At 43.0% G+C, this 9,174-nt stretch overlaps 1 protein-coding gene across 2 annotated transcripts in view; it reads left to right on the plus strand.

Moving 5' to 3' along the window:
* Window positions 1-616: 616 nt before the first annotated feature.
* gpr156 (G protein-coupled receptor 156) overlaps window positions 617-9,174 on the plus strand; it is a 24,599-nt gene continuing 16,041 nt past the window's right edge. Inside the window, exon 1 of one of the 2 annotated variants that reach the window (XM_042081862.1) lies at window positions 617-947. The gene's annotated coding sequence lies outside the window, so the exon portion shown is untranslated. Of the gene's footprint in view, window positions 948-8,570; window positions 8,607-9,174 lie in introns of those variants that run through there. The other variant, XM_042081870.1, reaches the window with a different exon arrangement.

A 9,174-nucleotide genomic window follows, 5' to 3' on the forward strand; every position in this document is an offset into this window, starting at 1 on the left:
ACAGACTGGGAGCTTATCATCCTGTCACAATACATGGATGAAATAGCCACTGTAGTGTCAACGTCACCTCGTGTTATGTCAATGACTGTTATTGATGAAATGTAGCTATAACGCGAGTTATTGTGTGCTCTCCAATAAAAATCGGATACGGACCATTTCCTATATGGGTAAAGGCGCAAGAATGGCGTGGAAATAAGCATGATCCATGAAGGGATTCTGGATGGTTCCATAAACATCTGACTAAAGATACTGAATGTTTGAGGTCTTTCCTCATAATCCGATTAATTTATCCGCTGCATTCTGATGGAAAGTGGGTGGCTATGAGCCTACCTTTGTACAAGGCAAAGCTGTGTATCTTCGACCTTAGCTATGAGTTTGGAGCTGTTTGTGATGCGCACGGTTTAGGAATAGGCTACAAACCAACTTGCCAAGTCTAGTCTCAGTTCATCTTTTTTCAGACATATTAATAGTAGTCGATACTAGACCGTTTACATTCATGACTGCTACACATGGCTCATCGTCTGACCCCCTCCGCCCCTAGCTGGGCTTCCTCCTCCTGTTGCTACCTATTAATTACATGGCTTCTCACTCTCTCACACTCCCTCCAATCCGCTGACATTCTCCTGACGCTCTGCTCTCCTGTCGAGGGACGCTTAGCCCTGCCACAAGATTCGCACTCTTGAGGTCCGCATTTGGAATTGGTTGCAACGACTAAACGCAAAGGAGTAGTTTGGTGTAGTTTTGTAGTTTGCGCTCAAAAAGGCGTCAGTTGCCGCTCAGTTGCCTTACAAACTTGACAGAGGACTGTTTGGGATGAGAGCGACGTGCGAATAAATGGGACCTTCTCTTTCATTTTCCGAAACTTCCACCATGGAGAGCCTGCGGTGGAACAATAATAGAATTATCCATGCGCCAGCCTGACACACAATATTTGACATTCGGCTCAGGTATGTTCTCTTGTTGTCTATATTTTGAGGTTCAACATTTCCTCATTGTGCGCTTTCCGGCCACAACTGACTAACTTGAGGTACTAAAATACTGGATTTAGTTGGCATAGCTTGCTTCGGCCCAATTGATTTTGGTTTGATAAAGTTTTTTGTCAGGTGATTAGGGACAAATGCAATTAAAGTGACAAAATGTAACGAAATGTGATACTGTAATGTAAAATAGCTTTCGTACAGGGTGAGCAGATTAACGAATGCGTTATGTTGGAGACCTTTGCGCAAACTGCGCAAATTCTGTGCCCCTTGTTTAGTATTTTATTACATAATAACGTGTCTGAATTATCAACGATAATATACTGGATGGTACTCAAATATACATTCATTGATGTTCAGAGCGAAAAAAAAAACAACGGCACCAAATCCAAAGTGACCGCCCATGGCGTGTGCCGTGTGGGGTTGAATGGTAGCGCTTTCATGTCTTTGGTCAAGGGATCAACTTTCCCCTCATTGGTTACCACGGAGTCCGGGGGAGTTGATGGGGGGTATACTAATAAGTGGCATTCTTAAACTTGATCATCTTAGATTAAATTGCTAAACGGATTATAGGGTGAGGAGGAATGTTTCAATATTATCCACCCTCAAACACTGGCCAAGCTTTGTACACTCGTTGTAATTGCTGCATTTTCATTTGGAACTCAAACGGCGACCCTTTATAATCTTTAAAAAGAGAGATTGTGTTTTGCCAGGAAACAAAGATGACTGAACTTGGGAGCTGCATTAATAAGGGAACTACATTAATAATAGAATGAAGTCAATGCCTTTATTGTGTGCAACTAAAAGGATCACGACCTCTGCGGTCATTGCACAGTGGTATGCTCTTTCTTTATTGCCACTAACTAATCAGTTTAGTCCAATCCAGTGAAATGGATTATTAAACGATTTCAAGAACAGACAGAGCCGTGGAGAGAAGTAGAGGACAATGCAAAACTAGAGTGGGGCGTGAAGTCACGAGGTCACGGTTCTTCCTGTAACCGGTGCCCAATCAACCTCGTCATCCCCGGGGCAATGGCAATGGAGGGAACCTTTCTACAGTGGTGATAATATATCAGACAGTCTAGTCAAAAATAAAGGAAGAATTCGTTGCCTGCAACTTCATACAGATCATAAAATATTGGCTTCAGACCGCTGCACAATTTAATAATTGAATAGGGCGACTTGGCTACTGAGTTAACGAACAGTGTGAATATACACATTACGCAGATTTAGCATTTATTGGCTATAGGCCTATTTTCCAACACAACCGAGCGATTTGTGTCACACCAGTGATTAACTAAATGTTTTAAATGTGACATTTCTTGAAAATGTGTTTAGTGCATAACCTGCTGCGAAATCAGTGACAGATCACAACAAAACGGCTCTCACGTAGTAGTGGGGTAGCCTCACTGTGCCCCATGACCTTTTGGCGGCCTCGCCTGTGAGAACTGTCGCAGAACTCTGAAACACAGGCAGAGACTGCTTTCCCCCGCTATTGCTGGCAGAAATTACAGAGGAAACGGGTCCCTCCTTAGCTCGCCTTGGCTGTCGTTGCTAGGTATTTGGTAACCTTTGACCTTTTCAAACTCTGTTTTCTAAAGTGGCCAGAGTTTGTGACGGCCCAGCACGCTTCACAAGCTGCTCTCGGCGGGCGTCGGGGCTCGCACTGTCTGTTGAAACTCTCCCACGTGAACGCAGGAGAGCTCTGAGTGAAAAATGGTCGGAAATGCTTCTCTCCGCCGGCTGTGCCTGCAGGAAGCCGTAAACGACAGATCTAAAAAGGGAAAGATGACAATACAACTCGAGGAAGGAATTGTAGGCATTGTTTGAACAGCCATTGCTACAAGCATAGTTTCAATCCTATCTGTAAAGCGAAAGTTATTCCATTATGTTGGCTGTAAAAGTAGTTGTCAACATTGATATTTTTACTGTGGGAGGAGTACCGTCACACCAGTGTGATGGGAATGTTGGGAAATTAACATTCTAAAGAATATCTGGGTTCATTGAATTCAACATAGAATTTTAGAACCTTCAATTGTTGCGGAACTTAGAATGTTCAAAAACCTACACCTTTAAGGGTTAACTGTTTAACATTAGCATTAGCATGAACTGATTATGGACTAGGCCCATTGTAGTTTACAGTGCGTCCTATTGACATTTCTTCATGCGTTATTCATGTAAGTGGTTATGTTTCCTTTAGAGCTTGAATAGTATTCATTTCAAGAGCAATACTCGTTGCACCTCACCTGTGTTGAGGCCCTGTCCTGGTCTGGAGCTTGTTTTTTCTGTCATAATGTCTAAAAATGTGACCTCCAATAGCACACTCATGTCTGCCGGTGACCTTAAATTAGCCACTTCAGACTGCTTGAGGGTCCTCCCTCTCTTTGTCAATCAGTCATGTGCATGAAGGACAGTTTTACAATGCCCTGTCATCAGACTGTGTATGTGTGTTTGTGAGAGAGTTAGGCTACTGACTGTCTGGGTCAACTGTCTGTGGGAATGTGGGAATATAACGTTTTATTGGGCTGAATACACTCATAGAAGCCTACTCATGCGTACACGCACACACACTGACAGGTGTAAGCCTCTGATCAACAAAAAGCAAAACAAAACTTCATCAAAGATTAGTCATCGGTAAACAGTCATATTTCTTTCCGTCACAGGCAAGACATCTTAAGTCATGATCACTTACTCACTTACAGACTCGTTCATCCCCCAACACACACACACACACACACACAGTCATCTAGCCTCAGGAATAACGTCTCTCTGCCTCTAGGGTTTAAAAGCAGGAAAACACTTAAGATCTGCCCCACCACACCAGCCAGAGTTCCCACGACAACAGACATCCTGGAGAGGTCACTGAAGGTCGACTTTACATTTAAAATTATGTCGCAAACTCTTGTATTCTTTTGGCTAGAATCTTTCAGTGACTCTTCCCAAAATTCCAATGACATGCAATTTTGTTTGTAAGTTAGTAAACATGTAGCAAAGCTCTAATTCCACGACTGACAGTAAACTAGATAGCACAGATGCTATGCTGGGTATGTGGTTTTAAGTTGTGGGGAAATAAATAAGAATTATCTAGGAAGACTGACTAGGCAATGTAATGTAAATATGCATTCTGGAAACTTACCCTCAAAACACACACAATCTCTCAAAGAGACAGAGCCAACAGTGCGACCTTTAGAAGAAGAACAAACTGTATTGTGGATATACATAGTATATACAGTACTATCAGTAGATGAATAAGCCTGTTGTTAAGTAGCCATATAAAATGATATGCAGTGGTATTGACCACTGAATGAGTTTGACTATATGCTCTATATTCTCTTTGCCATTCACTAGAGAATTAAGGTTACTTTGTTGCTATGGAGTAGGATGAGAGGTACCTCCGATGGCACTGCATTAAAACCAGACCTGTTTCTGTAAAGAAAATCATTGTATGGGCTCAGGAACACTTCTGATAACCATTGTCTATGAGCTCAGTTTGATACTCAATTCAGAAATGCTAGTGTAAACTTTACCATGCAACAGCCAAAATTGTATTTGACATGATACAGAAATATCACCATCTTATTTAGGCCTGAGCTTGTTTGAAATGGACTGAGGTAAAGTGGAAAAAGGTCCTGTGGTTACACCAACAAAATGTGCAATTATTTTTGGAAATCAGGGCCTATCCAAGTATCCAACCTATCCAACTTGTTTTAGTGTTCAGTTCGAAACCCAACATCTAACCAGCATTAGTGCCTACAGCATGGGCATCTTGCACATGGGGCAAGGCACAATCAATAACGAATGATGTATACATTTTGAGCAACATACAGTATACTGTCATCCAGGCAATGGCTTTTCCACGGAAGACCTTAAATATGTCAGGAAAACAGTACCAAAATGAATTCTGCACATATTTAAACAGTATTTCTCTACCATAGAGGAAGAGTCCAGGTGCCCAATGGCCTGTCTGCAGTCAAATTAGATCCATCATGGAATGACAAACATGATTAAGAATACCCCAGACTGTTGAGCAACTGAAATCCTATATCGGGCAGGAATGGGACAACATTTCATTCTCAAAACTCTAGAAACTGGTCTCCTCAGTTCCTAAACATTTACAGCATTTTATTAAATGAAGAGGTGAAGCCAAACAGTAGTAAATATACCCCAGTCCCAACTTTTTTGAAATATGTTGCTGGCATCAAATTCATAATCAACATATATTTTCACAAAATAGTAAAACTTGTAATTTTCATTTTACATTTTATATTGTTGTCTACGTCCTTTTTGCAGCTGAATATGAGTTTTCGAGATTTGTAGATTTTCACATTCTGTTTTTATTTGCATTTAACACAACATACCACATTTTTTGTTATTTGGAGTTATACATCCAAACCAAGAGTTAAACACTTAGACATGGAGAGAGAGAGAGAGAGAGATCCAGACACTGGCATATTTTCTCCTGTGATGCACCGAGTCTACATTGTACTATTTCCCCCAGACACCCTGAGACCACTCACATCCCTGTAGACACAGACATAGAGCCTCAGACAGAAACCTGCCCTGTCACCAGATCCAAGTCACACCACTGACTCATCCACGTAGAAATGTACAGACACTATAACACAGACATCTCCCTATGCCCCTCATGCCGCCACATAAACGCAGGCATTCGTATCTCCAGCGGCAGTGATGTTTGTGGTGGCTACAACCACCCACACGCGTTGAGGGGAAAGTGGTGATTAGCTCAGGGGCGAGAGAGAGAGAGGGGGAAGTGGGGATCAGCTCTGGGGCGAGAGAGAGAGAGGGGGAAGTGGGGATCAGCTCTGGGGCGAGAGAGAGAGGGGGGGAAGTGGGCATCAGCTCTGGGGCGAGAGAGAGAGGGGGAAGTGGGGATCCGGTGATGTCACGGTGCATGGAACCCTTGCCCGTCAGCAGCGACGTGTCAGTACAGCACTCGCCATCTCATAAAAGCCCCAGGAGGTGTGTGTGTGTGTGTGTGCCCGTTTCTGTGTATGTCATTGCGTATGTGTGTGTGCCTTTGTGAGGTGTGAGTGTTGTGTGTGCCTTTATGTGTGTGTGTGTGTGTGTGTGTATGCCCGTTTCTGTGTATGTCATTGTGTGTGTGTGTGTGCCTTTGTGTTGTGTGTGTGTGTGTGTGTGTGTCCCTAAATGTGAAACAGTTTGCATGACTACCCTCAGAGGATAAATGCTGTAGCATTATGCATGGGTTACATACTGTATATTTAAGTCACTCCTCGAAAGTGCTTTGGATAAAGTTTCAGGCAACACATATACACACATACACATGCAAATATGCATGCACTTCTGTATAAACCTATACATGACACGTAGTGTTACAAGCACTTTATGAAAGTTATGCGCTTAATTATATGTGCTTTTTGGAACTGTGTGGAGGTGGATTAAGATGGAGATTGTGGGCGTGATCAGTCCTAAAGTCTTTGTTTTCACTGTGCTCTTTGTCTTTGTTTTGCCGGGTGCTCTTTGGTGTCAAGCGAAGGCCAAAAAGAAAAGAGAGAAGAAAGTCTCCACACCAAGGCACTCCTTAAATTAAAATGTCTTTATTGACTGGACATGTCCTTTATGGACAGTTTAAAAATGCCTACGCAGAGCGCCATGCATGACCTCTTCAGGGCATAACACAACATGCATGGCCTTGTACTGTTTTGACCTTGGACTGTCATCGGCTGACATTAAACTGGAATGTTGTTCATGCACAATGAACACTAGAATAGAATAGAATAGAATAGAATAGACTTTAATTGTCATTGTGCATGTAGAACCATACAGCAAAATGTGCTTGTGCAATCTCTAAAACAATACTCACTTTAAACTTGTAACACTATAGCAAGCTGTACATTTTAGAAAGTGGGCGTGGACGATGCCATCACTTATCTTCTACACAGGACACATTCTCACCTGGACAAGGGGAAAAGTGCTGTGAGAATCATGTTCTTTGATTTCTGAAGTGCTTTTAACACCATCCAACCCCTCAGACTGGGAGACAAGCTCTTGCAGATGGGTGTGGACGCTCACCTGATAACCTGGATCACAGATTACCTGACGGAGCGACCACAGTTCGTCAGAATGAAGAACTGTCTCTCTGACACTGTGATCAGCAGCACCGGAGCGCCACAGGGAACTGTGCTCTCTCCAGTCCTGTTCACCTTGTACACATCTGACTTCTGCTACAACACTGAGTCATGCCACATGCAGAAGTTTTCTGACGATACTGCAATTGTGGGGTGTATCCAGAACGGGCAGGAGGAGGAGTACAGGAGCCTGGTGCAGGACTTTGTGCAATGGTGCAAAATCAATCATCTCCAACTCAACACTTCAAAGACCAAGGAGATGGGGGTGGATTTCCGCAGGACTAAGCCCACTCTGCTACAAGTCTCCATTGATGGGGTCAATGTCGAGGTGGTAAGCACCTACAAGTACCTGGGTCTCCACCTGGACAATAAACTGGACTGGCCAGCCAACACTGACGCACAAGAAAGGGCAGAGCAGGCTGTACATCCTGAGGAGGCTGCGCTCCTTCAATGTGTGCAGCAAGCTCCTCAGGATGTTCTACCAGTCTGTTGTTGCCAGCGTCCTCTTCTATGCAGTGGTATGCTGGGGAGGAAGCACAAAGAAGAAGGATGCTGGGCGAATTGACAGGCTGGTAAGGAAAGCTGGCTCTGTAGTGGGAGATTAACTGGACTGCATCACTTCAATATCTGACAAAAGGACCCTGAACAAACTGATCAACATCTTGGACAATGAGTGTCATCCACTCCACAGCACTATTGTTAAGCAGAAGAGCCTGATCAGCTGGAGACTTCGCTCACTGCCTTGCACAACAGACAGACTGAGGAAGTCATTCATCCCCAGGGCCATTGAACTGTTCAATGCATCACTTAATGGAAGAGGAGAAATAGACTTCTCCGTATAGTCTGTCTGCCTCTTCACCACCTCCATGTCTTGAACTGTCTGTCCACTGGCCACTTTACCATTGTCTTCTGCCTCACTGTTTGCGTGCTTTATTAGCACATATGCACAACCCCTCCCTCCATGCCACAGCCGAACTGTGACCACACTTATACCGTCCTTAATATAGTTATATATATATATATATATATAGACTTTATTCTTGCACTGTTGCACTGTTTGACTTACTCATTTGCACCATCACCATGACACTCATTCACAAAGAGCACCTTACCTTATGCACAGAGGACCACAGGCTCAGTCCCTGCTTCAGTCATTGCAAGCGTACCTGATTGATTAATCACCCACTATGTGGATACTGTTTTTTAGAATTGATTTAGATTAAGTTTTATTTAGTATAATTTGTATTTTAGTATATTTAGTATATTCTTTATCTTCTACTGTCCTTATTGCTTAGTTGTGTTTTTTATATTATATACTTTTAATTACTTTTTCTGCTGTTAGTGAATGTGTGTGTGTATGTTGTCTGTATGCTACTGTGACCTTGAATTTTCCCTAGGGATCAATAAAGTATCTATCTATCTATCTATCTATCTGTTATGTACAAGTTGCTCATGTGGATGTACTGTGTTACAGTTACAGTCTCTGTGAAGGTTTTTCAAGGTGGTCCACAGCACATAAGTGCGTGAGATTTTGTTGGACAGTTAGAAGTTGCACCTCTGCCTATTTGGAATTGCTTTTTGAATCAGACCCAAGAAGTCTTTCGACAGATAACAGACGCATTTCCCATGACCCCTCAACCCTCTCCTCCCTCCCAGACTTGGCTTTATGACTTATTGTTGTGTTCCCTGGAGGCGGCATCAGAAGCTCCTGCCAAATTTGCTTTCAATTATCATTAATGCGCTATTGCTCAAAACAATGCTTCCTTCCTCCAAAACAGGCATTGTCCAGGTCCATGATTTACCACTTAGGCTCCCATGGTTTAACATGCTGGGAACACTGTCCTAGATGTATTGGTGAGAGAGTAGTAGGGCACCCCCTGGTGGTAGGACATGGTAGTGATATAGTGGATTGGAGAAGCAGTGAGGATCTAGAACTCTGGCACCGACAGTGGTGACACATTGACCTTAGTTGGCCCTTTAGCTGATTTGAAACTAACGATGAAAACAGTAGCAAAGCTTCTTTTCCCTCCAGACAAAGTGTGTATTGTAAATCAGGGTGCAAATGAGGTGACAGAAACAAAATCAGT

Source organism: Alosa sapidissima, chromosome 2 (assembly GCF_018492685.1).
Source record: "Alosa sapidissima isolate fAloSap1 chromosome 2, fAloSap1.pri, whole genome shotgun sequence".
Lineage (NCBI taxonomy): Eukaryota > Metazoa > Chordata > Actinopteri > Clupeiformes > Clupeidae > Alosa > Alosa sapidissima.